The sequence below is a fragment of the Poromitra crassiceps genome (assembly GCF_964638095.1).
Source record: "Poromitra crassiceps genome assembly, chromosome: 4".
Taxonomy (NCBI): domain Eukaryota; kingdom Metazoa; phylum Chordata; class Actinopteri; order Beryciformes; family Melamphaidae; genus Poromitra; species Poromitra crassiceps.
Window position 1 is genome coordinate 44,049,099 of NC_139626.1, and position 20,362 is coordinate 44,069,460.

At 45.0% G+C, this 20,362-nt stretch overlaps 1 pseudogene across 1 annotated transcript; it reads right to left on the reverse strand.

The window, feature by feature from the left end:
* Positions 1-869: 869 nt before the first annotated feature.
* Positions 870-18,655, reverse strand: LOC310775804 (putative nuclease HARBI1; annotated as a pseudogene). Its single transcript has 4 exons — positions 18,605-18,655; positions 18,077-18,157; positions 1,347-1,458; positions 870-1,247 (listed from the first exon to the last, which is right to left on the reverse strand). The product of its transcript is annotated as a putative nuclease HARBI1 (transcript).
* Between the last annotated feature and the right edge of the window lie 1,707 nt (positions 18,656-20,362).

Consider the following 20,362-nt stretch of genomic DNA (forward strand, 5'->3'; position numbering starts at 1 on the left):
GAGAAACTATCGCAACAGAGACAGAAAGGCTCAATTGTGGGAGCAGATTGGCTAGACACTTGATATTTCTGGTGAGTGTTGAGCTAAATCACTGTATGTGTGTTGTTTGCTAATGTTAGCTGTCAGCTATCAAGCTGCTACCGCACTGAACTAACGTTAGTTTCAGACTGCTTCCTTGTATATTGTGCGCTGAGATCAGCGCACTCCCAGCGTTTAACGGTCGGAAAAGGACGCTAGGTGGACACAGGCCCTAAGGGACTTGTTTGGAGGTAGGCTACACTGTAGCCCTTTGTTAGCAATGTTATGCAGTGTTCAACCATCTCAACATGGATGGTGAGAGTAGACACTTGGACACTAACTGCAGCTGCCTATGAAATCAATTGTTTCTATTGAATGATGTAAATTTGGCAGGAAAACCTGCAGGAAGGCCTGTGTACCCCTCCCCAAGCATCCACGTCTACCCATACACCTAGGAGAGGAAGAGGGTCACGAAATGTAGGTGAATTAAGCTTAATTCAAACAGGGTAGCCTAGTCACTGTGACCTCTGTCTTCAAGTGAGCCTTGCAAAGGGACAATGCTTGCATGCCAAAGCAACTCTATTCTGTCTTTAATTTGTTTCAGGTTTCAGCAGACAATGTGAGGTGTCGATATGAAAGAAAACTGGAGCTGGACATAGAGTATAAGCGTCTGCTCATAAAAAAGGCCAGGCTGCAGGTGGAGGAATTGGAGGAAAGAAAGAAGGTAAATCAGTTAACAAACTTATGTCCATGCTTTCATCCCCCACCCACACTGTCAAACAGTAAATATTTCTCTAATTTCTTCACAGGAACGGGAGCATTTAAAACAAAGGCATGTGTGTATATAATTTTTATTTTAGGCAAATAAATTGCTGTGTGATGGCCTCCCTGCCAGCCCTGACAGTAGGGTAGTCCAGGGTGATGGGGTCCACCACATCAGGGGGCTGTGGCTCAAACGGAGGGCCTCTCTCCCTCCGTATGGTGGCTACATTGTGCAGCACCACACACGCTGCTATCATCCTGCATGCCCGGTTAGGGACCACCCTGAGCTCGTGCAGGCAGGTGAAGCGGGCCTTCAAGATTCCAAATGTCATTTCTAGCCTGACCCGGGTCCTGCTATGGGCCAGGTTGAATTGGGCTTGTGGGCCGACCTGAGGGTCAGGATAGGGGGTCATTAGGAAGGGCAGGCAGGGGTCCCCGGTCTCCAAGGAGCACTCCACTGAACAGCCCTGAGGATAAGAAGGAATATTGCCAACATTAGTATCACATTTCAGTTTGGGGAAGGCATGACTCAAGTCAAAATGATATGAAATGTACATTTTCCATACCTTGCTCAAATCGGTGGCACAGTGTGGACTCCCTGAAGATCCGGGAGTCGTGCACTGACCCCGGCCACTTGGCATCCAGGCTCGTGATGAGTTGCTGATGGTCACAAGTCATCTGCAAAAGCATTTGGGATTAATAGGCTCGTTTGAGTTGACTGCCGCCTCGCCTGGAAAGCAGGCGAGCGTAGTCAGGCGAGGCGCCAACAAGTCGAACACCCCCGCAGCACACTCACTGCTGCTTTTCTTCTTCTACAGTTTTGTTTAACAGCGGTTTGTAAACAAATTAAAACATGCATTAGCGCCACCCACACTCACTGCTCAAATGACACAGCCCTTCAGATTCCTTATTTAAATTGTAATGTAGGCATTACAGGTGGTATTTATGTAAAATATGGAGTGACAGCTTGGAATAGATATCAAATTGAAGTTTCTACACTTCACTGTGGGTTTGTGATGCACCTGTGTTGAACCAATGGGCGCTCAGCTTGATGCGTTTCTCGTCATCCGCAGTCGGGCGCAGTTGGTGGGGAGCAACTGCGGCGCCTCGCTCCAAATCTGCGCCCGCCTCACTCTCCCGTGGCTCACGCAGTCGGGCAGGCGGAGCAAGTCCGACAACTTTTCTAACCATCATGCAACGGGGCAAGCAAGGCGCTGGTCGAATATGCGCAGAACTTGCTCATCTCAAACGAGCCTATTAACTGTAGGCTACTTCCACATAACATGATTTCAATGTGCATTGACTCCAAGATGGAGGGAATGACAATGTGCTGTGTGAATGTTTCCATATCTGTTAAAAGGGAATGAGCCAATATTATCCTTATTTATCTTAAAGGTGTGGTTCATTTATTCCCAGGGGGAAGTTTATTAGTCACACATCATGTATGACACAAACGTGTACAATGACGTGTGTGAATTCCCCCAAAATATGGAATGGGAAATCATACATAGGCAAGCTGTAGCTATTCATGTCCAACTTGAATGTAAAATGCGCATTGTGCATGACAAATGATCATTGCAGGATTTACCTGGATGTTGAGGCTGTGGAATGACTTTCGATTCACAAAGTCCCCTTCATTCTCACCCAGAGGTGCAGTGATGGGGATGGGGGGATGTTACACTATTATGCATCATGGGGTCTACATACTGTATAGATGGAGTCAAATGAGTTACCTGCAATGTCGTAAAAGCCTTCCTTTATGGCCAACGTGGGCAAGTGTCCCGGGAACACCACAAACCCGGGCAGTAGCTCCGTTAATGCACGGCATTGAATCGTCCTGCATATTGTGTTTTTTGCACCCCCGACACTATACATAAAACCTCCCGTAGCGGAAAAACCGTAGGGCGATACAGACCATCTGTGGTGGCACAGACAGGGCATGGCTACGGTGGGTCACATTCGCAAGGTAGGGCTGCAACAAATCGCACAGATGCCTCAATCCCTCGCTGGAGAAGCGATACCTCTCATACAAATAGTCCTCTGTATGATCAAACGGATCTTGGCGGTCACGAAAGACACTTTCTCTCCTCAGAGCCCCGCTTACAATCCGTGCTCCTTCCTCGACGGGAAACTCTTCCAGAAAGGGGTTAGCCATTTTTCCAAACTGCTGATTCCATTGGTTCGTGGGCGGTGCCTTTTAAGGGTTAATCTTATCCTTGCAACTTAACCTGCTGCGGACCAGGTTAAGTGTGAAGCATAAGTTGCTATGGAAATATATGTCGGTAAGAAGTGAACTAGCTTCGTAGCACGGCCAACCCAGCGTTAAACCTGAAGTTACCTTGCTAAGCCACTAATCTTGCTTCGTGGTATAGCCCTCTGGTCACAGCTCAGTTATTAGGGCTCTCTCTAATTCATGACAATAGATTTTGGTGACAATTCATCTTACTTTATTTACTGTTTATTGACATGATCAACTCAGCTGATAGAGTAAAGGCTTTTGAACTGTTGATCCCTCTTCTGCATTGCTACTGAACACTGATACCCGATGAGCTCCAGAAGGTTTTCATATGAGAAGCTACATTGTACTGCAACCTCCTCACTTGTGTCAGAAGGTGCCATGTGTTGTGTACAGCAGACATGTAGCGTGTGGTGGTTTATGGACAACAGTAATGTAATGAACTCTGTTTGGTTGTTCTGTATATTCCTTGTGTGCCGTCTTCAACCCCCACCTGTTGCCCATGTTCCCTCATTAGTCTGCCTTTCCCCCCACCTGTTGCCTATTGTTCCCTCGTTAGTCTGCCCTGCTACCTGAGTTTCTCCTCACAATCAGTTCTCCTGATTTGCCCTCTGTGTTCCTACCTCCCCAGCTGCCCCTCATGTTCCTGATGACTCCTCTGTGTATTGTCTCAGTCTGTTTGTAGCCCTTGTCACATCCTGTCGCTGGTATGTGTTGCTTTGTTTCAAGTATTCCCAGTGTATGAGATTCAAGATTCAATCAGTTTATTGCCATGTCAACAAAGTTGATAGGAATTTGTCTTGGTTCGCTCTCAGACAAAGAAGACAAGACAGTGCAGCAGCACACCATATACAAACAATAACACAAGAACAAAATAACATTCAGGAACAGTATCCAGCAGCATCGTATTCAGCAGAAGTGTATACAGTTTAAAGTGCAATAGGTCAGACATAATCAATGGATCAGTGCAAGTTCAGATGTCTAATGGCAAGGAGGTAGGTGCTATCTCTGAAGCGAGATGTTTTACTCATGATGCTTCTGTATCTCCTGCCTGATGGGAGGAGATTAAAGAGGTAGTGTGCCGGATGAGAGTTGTCTGCTATGATTTTTTTCGCCTTCCTGATTATTCTTGTGGAAAAGAGTGATGTAAGTGAGGGGAGACTACAGCCGATGATTTTAGATGCTCGGCGTACTACTCTTTCCAGCCGAGTCTTGTCCTGAGTGGTTGTGTGACCAAACCAGACAAGCATGGAGAAAGTAAGAATACTCTCAATAGCAGACCTGTAGAAGTGGGTCATTGCAGCTTGACTGACCCTGAATTTTTTGAGCTAGTGTCATTTTGGGATTAGTTTCAAGTAAAGTCTCATTTTGCTCCTGAATCTCGCCTGCTGGCTAGCTGCCTTCCCTGTGTCTGCATTTGGGTCCTCACCACACCACCACACCACAACCTGACAAGACTGTCACGGTGAGTGGTGTAGTAGAGGACCCACTTGCAGGACAACAGCAGGAGGCGGATGATGAGTAAACCCAAAACTGGGTATATTTAATTGCAGTTATTTCAAATAAATATACTTGCGTGTGGAATCTTTGGTCTGGCCTCTGTGAGACTTTCTATTCCTTTGAGGAATAGAAAGTCTCATAGAGGCACGCAAGCCTCCACGCCACGACAAGGCAGATTCCATGTGGAGGTTATTTTTTTTATTTTTTTTGTTTTTTTGCCTCTGCCAAAGCAGGTTTTTATTAAACAACAAACATAACAAGAACAAACCCTAACGAACATAGAACATAGAACATGTTCGCCTAGTGTGCTCCTCAGTATCGTACTGTAGCAGGGATGCCCCCTGCTACAGTACGATGCAGAGGGAGGGCCTAAGCCCTCAGTGTCAGGGGTCAGCAGGTGGAGGAGTGGAGGACAGGTGATGTGGGATGGGGTTCAGGAGGTGCAGGAGTGGAGGAGGGGGGGTCAGCCATCCCCCGTGGCTTCACGGCGCTCCTCCAGGCCTTGTACTTGCGGCTGATCCTCCTTGCCGCCTCCCTCTCCACATTCCTTATTTTTCGTGACTGCGTTGTGTTGCACAAGAAAAACACAGAAGTAATCTTGTGAACTTGTGGGCACTGTTAGGAGACTGATGCATTATCATATATGATTTGACTTACCATTTCAGCTTCAGAGATCTGGGGCTGCTGGCGCTCCAGCTGCGCGCTCTCGTAGCGGGCCTCACACTGGCTGGCGGTGGTGCTGGCGGAGAAGCTCTAGGCGTTTTGCCATACGATCCATTCTGTGTCAAAATCCGCCATCATCAATAAAGACATCATCAAACTCCCCGGTTTAGTCCATAAAATGCTGAATATGCTTCCTTTCAGTCTAGGCGTCTACACCCCCCCCCCCCCCAACACACTTCTCATATATCATATAAGTTGTTCAAAAGTTTATTTTGCTGTTGAGTTTAGAAGGTGGGGCCACATGATGCAGATCTGTAAAATAGTCTTACGTGTATCTGCCTCGGCGTTGGTGGTGTCGGAGGGGTGGGGGGCCGGGCAGGGGTTACTCGTTGCTTTTTGGCAGAAGTTGCTTGCTGCTCCCCGATGTAAATGGCGCGTGTTTGCAAAGAAAAAAAAACAATGAAACACAGTTAGTGTAGAGTTTAGAATGTGGGGGCAGATAGTCTGTAAAATAGTCTTATCTTATGTACCATTGCCAAATGACCACAGTGCAAAGCACTGTGTATCGGTCAGGTCTTATCGATTCCTGCTTTCCTCCTTCTGCCAGAAACTTCCTCTGATGATGGTTTCTGTTCCGAATGTCGGGCAGGTGTTTATGTAGACAGAATCATAAAATAAACAGACAGACAGACACACACACACACACACGCACACGCACAAACACACACACACACAAACAAAGTCTCTCCCTCTGCTCTCACTCACCTCGACATTCTTTACCTTCCTAGTTATTTTTTTTGGTTGAGGCGTGTCATCCTTGGGTGGGGTAGGGGTAGGAACCTGTACATGTAGACAGAATCATACAGTGAATAAAATAAACAGACAGACACACACACACACACACACACACACACACACACACACACACACACACAGACAGACACACATTTTCTCCCTCTGCTCTCACTCACCTCTGCACCCTCCATTCTATGACCGTGCTGCAACAATGAGGTCCCTGGCTGGCTGAGCATCTGTGCAAACACAAGTACAACAAAATAGTAAAACAATTACTTGTATTCTTTTGACACTCATTAAATACCCAATTGTAGTTAGAATCGTATTGTGCAAACTCACGCGAAACTTTTTCCTTGATCTCTTGGCCTCCCTCCGAAGCCGGGCACCCTCGACCTCCAGCCCCTGGATTTTTTTTTTAGCTGGAAGATTGTATCCAACCTCCTGAGGCAGGTCTGGCATTGAACTGCCTCAGGAGGAACCCCACCAGAAGCCCCCTCCACGGGGTCTTCTGGTGGGGTGAGCTGGAGGTCAAAGGTGCTCACCATCTTTATTTTAGGTTTGGAGTCCCGGAGGGAGGCCAAAAGATTGCGAGCTACTGTTTCTTTTGTCTTTTTGACAACATCCTCTTTGGACCGTCCTCCCCCGGGTGAAAATGTGTGTCAAGGTGCCGGAGGAGGTGTTTAGGCTGACGTTCTGGGCATCCGGGCATGGGGCAGGCCTCCTGCCTTATGTTTATTCTTCCTCTGGCCATCGAGGTTATGATCTATCTCTCTCGTTTATTGCGCACCTGGTGGACACCACCCAGGTGAGCAGCCAGACCCCCAATGGGTTTCCCACATCCGGGAAAGGGGCAGGGAACGATCACTGGAGAGAAGAGAATAATTATTTATTTGGTATAAAAACTTGTTAAGAGCCAGCCTACAACAAGAAATAAAAACAGGCAGATGGTTGTTAAATACTAAAGCCAAATAAAGTCACCAGGGCAAAACAGCAGTTTGTGCTCAACTTAAATGCAAGGTCACAAAGGTCAAGACAATGCTCCTTGGAGAATCTGGTACGGGAACTTAGCTTACATCACCAGAGTCACAACACTCTTTGCAACTGGTACTCTGGGCATTGGACTGATCCACTCTTAAGCTTTGCTAGTGGGCCACATCTACTCCTGCAGTTTTGCTCCGAGTCAGGAACCAAAGAGCCTTTAAAATAGCCAGAGTGCCGTTCTCCAGTTGGAGGGAGAGGCCAAACCTAGTTTGTCTTAACAAAACTGCCAGCTCATATACTGTGGGGAATGGGGGGAAACATACCTGGAACTTGTCAGAAGGGGATGGCTTATTTACAAAGGTGGAATACAGTTTCTAAGGTGGACCAGTTCATCTGGTTACAACAGTCTCAAACTATGCCATGTTGGGTCCTTGAATTTGGGGATTTGGGCCTTAAAAATCCTTGAAGTTTATGTTGAAGGAGTGGGAGCCCTGGATTGAGGCTATGGCCCATTGATGGAAGCCTTTGCAGTAGTGACATTCTAAGACATTGTCCCATAATGACGCCATAGGTGTCACGCAAGACAACCAAACTGAAATCTCAAGAGTTGGTCAATGATAAATGGACTGCATTTATATGGTAAAATGCGGCCCCAGGGCCGCACCCGGCCCCTGGACCATCTCAATCTGGCCCCCCCAACATCCATATATATATATATCAGGATAAATGACCAATCACAGCGGGAGAGGGTTAAAAATAAGGAGACTAGCGAAATACAAACTATGAACTACAAATACAGTTGCAATTGACGACCATTCAATACAAGAAAAATAATTCAGTGCAACAAAAATAAAGTGTTCAGGTGCAGTGGTAAGCGCTGTCGCCTCACAGCTCGAAGGTCCTGGGTTCGATTCCCACCTGGGACGCTGTGAACGCTGAAGGAATGCGTGCCCGTCCGCATGTCCTCGAGTGCCCACCGTCGTCAAAAGGGCCTTTCTGTGTGGAGTTTGCATATTCTCCCCGTGCCTCCCGGGGGTTTCCATCATATAGGAACCCCCTTCACCAAAACATGCAATATCCTGGTTGCTAATGTGGTTCCTCCTCTGGTCGTTAAGGGCGCCTGTTCGGAGGGAGGGGAACTGGTTGGAATAGCGTGAACCTCCCACGTGCTATGTCCTACCGGTGAAGCTTCCCCTGTCAGGTGAAAAGAAGCGGCTGGCTAACTGCCCATGTCTCGGAGGAAGCATGGAGCCAGTTTCGGCTCTGCCCAGATCGGCAGAGGGTGGAGCAGCAACCAGGATAAATAAATTAAATTAGCACTAAAGGGGGATAAAAATGGGATAAAAAAAAAAGTCTAAAAAAAAAAAAAAAAGTGTTCAGCGGCACTGTCCACAATAATAGTCGCCAGCCTTGTCAGGCCGCCCAACACACTCCCAGTGGAACCACAGGTCACAAACTGTGCACGCAATCTGAAATAGAATTAGCCTAAATTAACATAATTCAAAAATAAAGAATGTACACTACGTGGAAATAACTAAAGGTTTCCTACCCAGTCATCCACAAGTGGCTCTGGGGTGTCACTGTCACTGCCCGGGTTCGTCTCACTCTCTCCACAGAATCGGCACAGGTCTGCCAGGTCATCTATTAAAAGAATATTACATTTCAATGGTTACCTAGGCCTATACAGGCAAATGTTTGGTGGGGTTGATGCAGATGTTTGAAGCTTACCAGAATCAGCTACCAGTCTCCTGGCCATATCGCTGCGGATAACTGTGACGGCCGCCTTGTCCAAATCAAAAATCATGGCACCTCCCGTTAGCAGCTCCTCTGCGATCTTAAAATATCAGATAAGAAAATGGAGGAAAATTTAGAAATCTAGTGTAATCTGTGTCCAAAAGTTCTGGAATGGCAATTGCAGTAGCCTACAGAGTCTTACTTTGCAGATAATCACTCCACAGGATGTGGAATCCATTTGTTTGGGGTGTGTAATTGTGGCACACCTCCATGTGGAGCTGCCCAGACCTTTGTCTGTCATGAAAGCCCTAAAGCAACATAATCAAGTCCATTGTTAAATTCATGAGTCGACATAAGCCACTTTATACTTTATGGGAATAAATCCTGATTACTTACGTTATTGCATCACTGCAATCCTGGATTTTCTGGTCCGTGGCACCGAAAGGGTCTACATAGACCACCCGCCTTTCATTTGGATAGATGACCTTTTACAGATGGAAACATTAATGTACAAGATCCTCGAGTAAATGGTTGACCAAATTGAAGTGACTAGAGACCACTTACCACAAGAGTCCAATGGTGGTTCACACACCCCCCCCCCCCCCGATAATTATGTCCCACTGCATGACATCAAGCTGCAAGTGATGATCATTTCAGTTTTTAATGATGACAGCAATCATTCATTTAGATATAAGTTAAGCTAACACCGTTAAGGCACTCCTCATCCTTACCATTCTCACCCCCCTTGATGTTTTACGCCATATATATCGGTCATGGCAAAGGTGTCCATCACCTTGATGGCCTTGTTCTGGACCCCCCTTGCCACCGATAACAGGTATGCATTGATAATCTATGAGAACATACTTTAGTTAGATCAACTTTCACATCAAAAAGGAGGAAAGATCAAGCAGCTTCCAAAAACAGACATACTTCACTTTCAACTTCCCTGTCAGGGGCCAGGCTTGCCAGATCTGCCGTGAGGATCTTGTATGGGCCCAATTTGGCCCACAGGATCTGGCCTGTCCCCCTCTTCCATACATCTTCAACAGGAAATTCAGAACACGTCAGTCATTTTGAAGCAAATTGCATTACTACACTTGCACTTGATATCACATTACTGAGATGTACCATTACCCTGACTGGGTTGGCTCCCTCCTGGTGCAGTGGCAGGTGGAGGGTGAGAGCTGGCAGCCGGGGCTTGTGGGCGAGGGGGGGGGGGGGGGGGGGAGCCAGAGGAGATTTTCCAACTTTCTGGAGTTTTGCTGGAATCCTCTCCTCTGGCTCGATAAAGGCTGACAGCTGGTCCACATTCGCCACTGTGGTGGTGGAGGTAGGGCCAGCCAGGCTGATTACCTTTCCTTCTATTTTTGTGATGGTGAAGGGACCCAGCATGTCAGCCTCCATCTTCCCCCCCTTCCTCTGCTGCTGGCGGATGTTCTGTTTCAATACTCGGTCTCCCACCTTGAATCTCCGCTCACTCCCTTTGTCCAGGCGCCGTTTCCGTGCCTTGTCCTGAGACTTTTTCATATTGACCTTCACGGTCTCGAACAGCAGCTCCTGCTCTTTAAGGCCCTCAAACACTTGTTCCATACCGACCAAGTCCTCCACATTCTCTGTGGAGACCTAAAAGCACAAAAATGACAAGTGTTAGTTTCCGATGAATTATGTCCACAACCCCTTGACCGCAAAACAAATTAAACCACTCACATGATCAGTGGGAACCTGCGAGGGGTACCTGGCCTCCCTGCCAAACATGAGCTTGTATGGAGGGTACTTCGTGGTCAATTGTTTTTTGGTCCGCAGACCAAACATGGTAGCCTGCAGATACTGATCCCATGTTTTGGGCTTCCTCCCCACAAGTGCTTTGAGAGACCTGAAAATCCCCACATTAGATAACATAATCACCAATTTGGTCCATAGCATTCACATTGTGTAGGTGTATGATATCTACCAATTAGAGAATGTGTTATGTACCTCTGGATGGTAGCATTGAGGCGCTCTACCAAGCCATTGGTTTGTGGGTGGTAGGGGGCAGAGAAGCTCCTCTCTATGTTCAGAGCTTTGCATAGTATGGCATTGACCTTAAGTTCCAGTTTACAGAAAACATGTCAGCATTAACAATATGGCTTACTAAGAGATAATGGAGGTAATGTTTCACACAAGTATTTTACCTGGTTTCTGAACTCAGTCCCCTGGTCTGTAAGCAGTCTCTGAGGTGCACCAAATTTGTATACAAAATCGAGAATACACTTGGACACCTCTTCTGCTGATTTATTCTTAAGAGCGTAGGCCTCTGCCCACTTAGTGAAATAATCAACCATTACACAAATGTATTGATTACCATCCTCTGTTTCCGTGAGATGCATAAGGTCCATCCCCACGAGCTCAAATGGCTCGGTTACCTGGAAAGGTTGATTGAGAATGAGATATCTAGGTGGTAGCTGGTACGTACATACACACATCTACAGTAGTTGCATATATAGGACATTCAGTTGCACAAATAAGCCCACCTCTATTGGGGTATACTGCATGGTCGGCTTGAGGTTCACCCGCCTCGCCTGACAGTCAGGACACTGTGCAACCTGAAGTCAAATAGGATTCACATTATTGTACATCATGGGTCTTTGCTCAAGTAGACACAGTAGGCTATGTGAAGGAGACATATTGACCTATGACATAAGCCTAACAGAGTTTCAATTGAAATATGCAATTATTGCTTTGACCTGAGCTTGTTAAGTGGGCCTTCATGTAGAAAAACTTGGCTAAAAGCATTTGGGTGACCTTAACTTACCCATTTGCGGATATCGGCTGCCATTCCAATCCAGTAGTAACGGGTTATAATTGCATGCTGGGTCTTTTCAAACCCACAGTGGGCCCCGATACTACTGCAGTGGAACTCCCAGAAGACTGCATCTGCCTCAGCGGCCAAGAGAACAACCTTTGCCAGGTGTTCACTGCGGTCCTGCCTCCTCCTGCAGATGTAGTGCAGCACTCCATCTGGTCAAAGGGAAGCTCAATTTATTCTTCATATAAAACAGCTCAGATTTACTTTTGTGATTGATGATTGATTAGGCTACTTACCCTTGATGACATAGCTCTCAGCTCTTCTCTTGATGGAGTGTCGCTGGTGCTTAGTCAAGCCCTCTGGGAGGCGATTATGGACTTTGAAGTCCATGATCTCCTTCACATAGGCTGGGTCCATTTTAAATGGATATCTCCTATATATATATCTATATATATATATAGATATATATATCTATATCTATATCTATCTGTATCTATATCTATATCTATCTATATCTATATTTATCTGTATCTATCTGTATCTATCTATCTGTATCTATCTATATGTATGTCTGTCTTTATCTGTCTGTCTGTCTCTGTCTGTCTGTCTGTCTCTCTCTGTCAAATTCTTCTCCTACTCTGCACTGTGGTAACTTCTACACAACCTTAATATAGGGAAGAGAGGCTCCTCATCATGAAATCTCAAACACCTTTGTATGGCTCACCTCTCTTAATTGGGGCCTGAGCAGGCAACACACACACACACACACACACACACACATACACATACACACACACACACACTACTGACTTATTGATTGTACATTTTATTGAGATTATGTAAATACATTTACTTATACTTTTCAGGAGTAGCCTAATGTGTGGTCTCCACTTTGTCCTTCCTCTGAGCCATCACACCTACAAAGGTGTCTGAGATTTCATGATGACGAGCCTCTCCTGATCAGTCATTGAGTGCATGTGGCTCCAAGCTCAATCAGTCTCCAATCGTATGAATGATTGATGTTGAGTAGTGTTGCTTAGTGTATTTATTTGTTTATGTTGCCCGCGCACACACGCGCTCACACATGCACACATACACTCACTCCACTTGTCCCATACAAAGGACCACAATGGAAACAAGCCCTCGGGCTTTATTGTGTTTAATTTATTTAGATCAATATTGTTTCTTGTATTGTCTTGCACAATCATGTATTTATTGAATCAATAAAGATATCAATCAATCACAAAAAAGCTTGTGACAAGCATAAGTTTGATAAGCATTCTGCATGACTTTGCCTCTCTATTGGACACGCATATTGATGCCCATGGTTTTTGGAAGACAAGGTCATGGCAAGGTCATGGCTCTTGGCATAGTGTGTTTCCTAGAACTGTCATCTGTATTACAATGATGGAATATTTCCTGAGGGGAATAGCAGTAGCAGCAAATACACAATGGTAAACACAGGACAACACAACTAACATAAGTAATGTATCGACAAAGAAAATATGTTAATGGCTACTTATTTGTGTTTTAATTTTATTGAGTCATTCAAAAGCATACAATAGCCTAGTCGTGATCAACAGACAGACATATAACTTAATAAAGAGAAGGTGAATGATACACCAATAAGGGTTCAAAATCAATGTGTTGGGAACAAGTGAATATACATTGAAACCATAGTGTTTTTTCTGTTAACAAAGTCTGGCATTTACAGTCATTAGTGGTCATACATTACAAATTCAAGACTGAGCAATTATCCAAAATGTTGATCAAACATAGAAAATATGTAGAAATCAAACTAATTATAAATAGAATAAATAACAAATGAGTCAGAGGTCTAATCAGAAATCTAATATGTTTTGGTAAACACTCAAGGCTTGTCTGGTTTCTACACATTTCAGTGCTTTCTTGAAATGACTCGTCTCATTCATGAGGACTAAAACAGTGGTCTGGCATTAGTGAATCTACATCTGTGGATACATTGTTTATCCATAATAATTAAGCTATTGTACATAATATCATTTTCTTTGTCTTGTTTTCATTTAATGTGGATTTGAGACAGGAGAGAGACAGGAGACAGATACATATACATAGGACATTTAAACAATAAACAGTCTCTCATATATCATAACATTTACAGCCTAAGCTAATTTGCAAAGTTTGTCCCTAGATGTGATTAAAAGCTAATATTAAAAACTAATATAAACTTGCATTAATTATCTAAGTTTGGCGATTTGGGCTCTTGTTCCATTGAAGCTGGTGGTTGGTTGGTCGCAGGATGATCTGTGGGCGTGACCACACCTCCTGTGCTGCATACTCTTCCTGTTTTCAACAACAAAACATGAGTTCAGAATGCGACTTATAAATGTAATTGTTATTATGAACTGGACTGGGCAGATGTGACAGACACATTGTAATTAATTCCATAAGATGGCAGTATAGTGCAACGATGAGGATGCAAGCTGCCATTACACAACAGTGAAGAAGGACTGCGGGCGTGGCCACACCCCCTGTACTAACTTTCTTCCTGTTTTCAACAACAAACACCGTCGGTTCAAAACGGGACTGTTTAGCCTGCGTGACACACTTCCTCAAACAGGACTCTTGCGACAACTCAGACAGGTATGTTTTGATATTTTATTTGGGGAACGAAACGGAGGCATTCACAAGGACAGCTACGTATTCTGTTGCGTCCTTTCAACAGCTGGCGTAGCCGTGGAAACCACAGACTCATTTGGCTGACGGTCGCCAGTTATACGGTCGCCAGTTGTTCCGGCTCACCGGCAGCATTTAATTGAGAAATGTTATAGTGTAACCTACATAGAAAAAAGTTTTACCTGGGCACTTCACAGACTGCCTGGAGTAAAGACACATGGAGCACTCTTTTCTGTCTGCACGTTTATTAATAGGGGCTGAGTGACATTTCGACAGATAATCTTCTTCTAGTCTTCTTCAGAGTCAAAAAGACTTCAATGTTAGACTTTTTTAAATGTTGGTTGTACAAAATCCCCCCACCAGTTCAGCCACATGCACCTGGGGCCCTGATTGAGCTGCACCTGGGCTCAATAAAGGGTGGTTGATTGGGTGAAGCTCAGTAGGCCAGGCTCAGTTTGCCATGTATGCTGTTGAGAGGAGGCTGCTCTGCTCTTCCCAATTGATTGTCCATGTGCAGATGCATCATTTGAAGTGTTAGTTTATTATAGTTAGTTCCTTTGAATATTGATTGAGTATTTGATTTGAATTAGATTTATTATATTACTTTACAGTTGAATTTGTTTTCCCTTGTTTGATCAAATCCTTTGTTAATACCTTGTTTGTCTTTTAGGCCAAATCATCTGTCCACATGATTTTCCATCATTAATCAAGGGATTTGGTTTGTAAATAAAAACCCTTGGCATTAGTTCCTCTGAATCCTCCTCATTCCACCTGGATGTCTCACTTGCTGAGGCTACACCTGTAACCTCCACCTTTACAGTTTAACACATAGTGTTAGTGTCAGAGGTATGCACCTTGCTGCTACAAACTGAACAAAAAATAAGATTATTAAATACTATAATTAATTGGGCTATATTTCATATGCTACATTTCAAGAGACAATCTGTGACGACATGTTTCCTGTCACACCTAGACCTCATTCGCAGCTTGACAGAAAACGTTGTTCAGGCTCTGGAGATCTGGGATGTACTGGTAGTCCTTTATCAATGCTCCCCAAAACACATCCTACAGGAGAACATAAAACTGTTATTCTTTGCAATTCTTTTAAAAATCAATGCTAAAACATTTTAGGTTAAAATATTGACACAAGTAACTGGTGAGCTGCAGATGATGTAAACGTTTGTAATAAATGTTATCTCTTCTACTTCAACCTGTCTAGTCTGGTCAATTATAGGACAAGATACACTTAGCCTACTGTAACACAGTCTTGGGGTTTGTCTTCCTTGTCTAGAATGGACAAAAGGCCACTACTGCAACAGCAGCCTTATGTGCAGGGTGAGAATCTAGCACTGCAGCTAAATGCTGGTGAAATACTAAAGTGGCTGGTAGATTTAAGACGCAAAATAATTAATTTCCCACTCTGGTAACGTCCAACATGGTGTTAGCTGTAGCCTAACACCAGCAAAGAGACAACTTGTGTGATGACAATTCATTTAACACTAGCCGGTTGGCAATATTGACTGCATCAAAGATGTAGCAAAGTAGTATTACTATTACTATTAAAACGATTATGAATTATATTCGCTAAACATGATCTTAACAGACTTACCAGCGGCTTCGTTCTGTGATGCGTTTGTTATGGTTTGTTCACACTTCCTGTGCGTCCTGTTTGTGGGAATATCATTGGCTGATTCAAGTCATGTGACGCTAAAACGAGCATTTGATTGGTTTTTGCGATAGCACTGCCATAACGTTTCCCTTATCTAATAAGTTACGTTTTCATTAAACTGCGTTCGATTTGAGGCTGCCAACAAACGGAATCGTGTTCAGAAGAATTTTATTTAGTTCATATGAAAAAAGCATCTAACCTCAAAATGGGGATCGATCATCTCAAAAACTAAAGCAGATAGCAGCCTTCGGCCCGTCACCTAAGGGACTTGTTTGGAGGTAGGCTACACTGTAGCCCTTTGTTAGCAATGTTATGCAGTGTTCAACCATCTCAACATGGATGGTGAGAGTAGACACTTGGACACTAACTGCAGCTGCCTATGAAATCAATTGTTTCTATTGAATGATGTAAATTTGGCAGGAAAACCTGCAGGAAGGCCTGTGTACCCCTCCCCAAGCATCCACGTCTACCCATACACCTAGGAGAGGAAGAGGGTCACGAAATGTAGGTGAATTAAGCTTAATTCAAACAGGGTAGCCCAGTCACTGTGACCTCTGTCTTCAAGTGAGCCTTGCAAAGGGACAATGCTTGCATGCCAAAGCAACTCTATTCTGTCTTTAATTTGTTTCAGGTTTCAGCAGACAATGTGAGGTGTCGATATGAAAGAAAACTGGAGCTGGACATAGAGTATAAGCGTCTGCTCATAAAAAAGGCCAGGCTGCAGGTGGAGAAATTGGAGGAAAGAAAGAAGGTAAATCAGTTAACAAACTTATGTCCATGCTTTCATCCCCCACCCACACTGTCAAACAGTAAATATTTCTCTAATTTCTTCACAGGAACGGGAGCATTTAAAACAAAGGCATGTGTGTATTTAATTTTTATTTTAGGCAAATAAATTGCTGTGTGATGGCCTCCCTGCCAGCCCTGCCAGTAGGGTAGTCCAGGGTGATGGGGTCCACCACATCAGGGGGCTGTGGCTCAAACGGAGGGCCTCTCTCCCTCCATATGGTGGCTACATTGTGCAGCACCACACACGCTGCTATCATCCTGCATGCCCGGTTAGGGACCACCCTGAGCTCGTGCAGGCAGGTGAAGCGGGCCTTCAAGATTCCAAATGTCATTTCTATCCTGACCCGGGTCCTGCTATGGGCCAGGTTGAATTGGGCTTGTGGGCCGACCTGAGGGTCAGGATAGGGGGTCATTAGGAAGGGCAGGCAGGGGTCCCCGGTCTCCAAGGAGCACTCCACTGAACAGCCCTGAGGATAAGAAGGAATATTGCCAACATTAGTATCACATTTCAGTTTGGGGAAGGCATGACTCAAGTCAAAATGATATGAAATGTATATTTTCCATACCTTGCTCAAATCGGCTGCACAGTGTGGACTACCTGAAGATCCGGGAGTCGTGCACTGACCCCGGCCACTTGGCATCCAGGCTCGTGATGAGTTGCTGATGGTCACAAGTCATCTGCAAAAGCATTTGGGATTAATAGGCTCGTTTGAGTTGACTGCCGCCTCGCCTGGAAAGCAGACGAGAGCAGCCGAGCGTAGTCAGGCGAGGAGCCAACAAGTCGAACACCCCCGCAGCACACTCACTGCTGCTTTTCTTCTTCTACAGTTTTGTTTAACAGCGGTTTGTAAACAAATTAAAACATGCATTAGCGCCACCCACACTCACTGCTCAAATGACACAGCCCTTCAGATTCCTTATTTTAATTTTACTTTTATTTTAACTTTACTTGATGCGTTTCTCGTCATCCGCAGTCGGGCGCAGTTGGTGGGGAGCAACTGCGGCGCCTCGCTCCAAATCTGCGCCCGCCTCACTCTCCCGTGGCTCACGCAGTCGGGCAGGCGGAGCAAGTCCGACAACTTTTCTAACCATCATGCAACGGGGCAAGCAAGGCGCTGGTCGAATATGCGCAGAACTTGCTCATCTCAAACGAGCCTATTAACTGTAGGCTACTTCCACATAACATGATTTCAATGTGCATTGACTCCAAGATGGAGGGAATGACAATGTGCTGTGTGAATGTTTCCATATCTGTTAAAAGGGAATGAGCCAATATTATCCTTATTTATCTTAAAGGTGTGGTTAATTTATTCCCAGGGGGAAGTTTATTAGTCACACATCATGTATGACACAAACGTGTACAATGACGTGTGGGAATTCCCCCAAAATATGGAATGGGAAATCATACATAGGCAAGCTGTAGCTATTCATGTCCAACTTGAATGTAAAATGTGCATTGTGCATGACAAATGATCATTGCAGGATTTACCTGGATGTTGAGGCTGTGGAATGACTTTCGATTCACAAAGTCCCCTTCATTCTCACCCAGAGGTGCAGTGATGGGGATGGGGGGATGTTACAACATTATGCATCATGGGGTCTACATACTGTATAGATGGAGTCAAATGAGTTACCTGCAATGTCGTAAAAGCCTTCCTTTATGGCCAACGTGGGCAAGTGTCCCGGGAACACCACAAACCCGGGCAGTAGCTCCGTTAATGCACGGCATTGAATCGTCCTGCATATTGTGTTTTTTCCGAAGTTTTTTGCACCCCCGACACTATACATAAAACCTCCCGTAGCGGAAAAACCGTAGGGCGATACAGACCATCTGTGGTGGCACAGACAGGGCATGGCTACGGTGGGTCACATTCGCAAGGTAGGGCTGCAACAAATCGCACAGATGCCTCAATCCCTCGCTGGAGAAGCGATACCTCTCATACAAATAGTCCTCTGTATGATCAAACGGATCTTGGCGGTCACGAAAGACACTTTCTCTCCTCAGAGCCCCGCTTACAATCCGTGCTCCTTCCTCGACGGGAAACTCTTCCAGAAAGGGGTTAGCCATTTTTCCAAACTGCTGATTCCATTGGTTCGTGGGCGGTGCCTTTTAAGGGTTAATCTTATCCTTGCAACTTAACCTGCTGCGGACCAGGTTAAGTGTGAAGCATAAGTTGCTATGGAAATATATGTCGGTAAGAAGTGAACTACCGGTAGCTTCGTAGCACGGCCAACCCAGGGTTAAACCTGAAGTTACCTCTCACTAAGCCACTAATCTTGCTTCGTGGTATAGCCCTCTGGTCACAGCTCAGTTATTAGGGCTCTCTCTAATTCATGACAATAGATTTTGGTGACAATTCATCTTACTTTATTTACTGTTTATTGACATGATCAACTCAGCTGATAGAGTAAAGGCTTTTGAACTGTTGATCCCTCTTCTGCATTGCTACTGAACACTGATACCCGATGAGCTCCAGAAGGTTTTCATATGAGAAGCTACATTGTACTGCAACCTCCTCACTTGTGTCAGAAGGTGCCATGTGTTGTGTACAGCAGACATGTAGCGTGTGGTGGTTTATGGACAACAGTAATGTAATGAACTCTGTTTGGTTGTTCTGTATATTCCTTGTGTGCCGTCTTCAACCCCCACCTGTTGCCCATGTTCCCTCATTAGTCTGCCTTTCCCCCCACCTGTTGCCTATTGTTCCCTCGTTAGTCTGCCCTGCTACCTGAGTTTCTCCTCACAATCAGTTCTCCTGATTTGCCCTCTGTGTTCCTACCTCCCCAGCTGCCCCTCATGTTCCTGATGACTCCTCTGTGTATTGTCTCAGTCTGTTTGTAGCCCTTGTCACATCCTGTCGCTGGTATGTGTTGCTTTGTTTCAAGTATTCCCAGTGTATGAGATTCAAGATTCAATCAGTTTATTGCCATGTCAACAAAGTTGATAGGAATTTGTCTTGGTTCGCTCTCAGACAAAGAAGACAAGACAGTGCAGCAGCACACCATATACAAACAATAACACAAGAACAAAATAACATTCAGGAACAGTATCCAGCAGCATCGTATTCAGCAGAAGTGTATACAGTTTAAAGTGCAATAGGTCAGACATAATCAATGGATCAGTGCAAGTTCAGATGTCTAATGGCAAGGAGGTAGGTGCTATCTCTGAAGCGAGACGTTTTACTCATGATGCTTCTGTATCTCCTGCCTGATGGGAGGAGATTAAAGAGGTAGTGTGCCGGATGAGAGTTGTCTGCTATGATTTTTTTCGCCTTCCTGATTATTCTTGTGGAAAAGAGTGATGTAAGTGAGGGGAGACTACAGCCGATGATTTTAGATGCTCGGCGTACTACTCTTTCCAGCCGAGTCTTGTCCTGAGTGGTTGTGTGACCAAACCAGACAAGCATGGAGAAAGTAAGAATACTCTCAATAGCAGACCTGTAGAAGTGGGTCATTGCAGCTTGACTGACCCTGAATTTTTTGAGCTAGTGTCATTTTGGGATTAGTTTCAAGTAAAGTCTCATTTTGCTCCTGAATCTCGCCTGCTGGCTAGCTGCCTTCCCTGTGTCTGCATTTGGGTCCTCACCACACCACCACACCACAACCTGACAAGACTGTCACGGTGAGTGGTGTAGTAGAGGACCCACTTGCAGGACAACAGCAGGAGGCGGATGATGAGTAAACCCAAAACTGGGTATATTTAATTGCAGTTATTTCAAATAAATATACTTGCGTGTGGAATCTTTGGTCTGGCCTCTGTGAGACTTTCTATTCC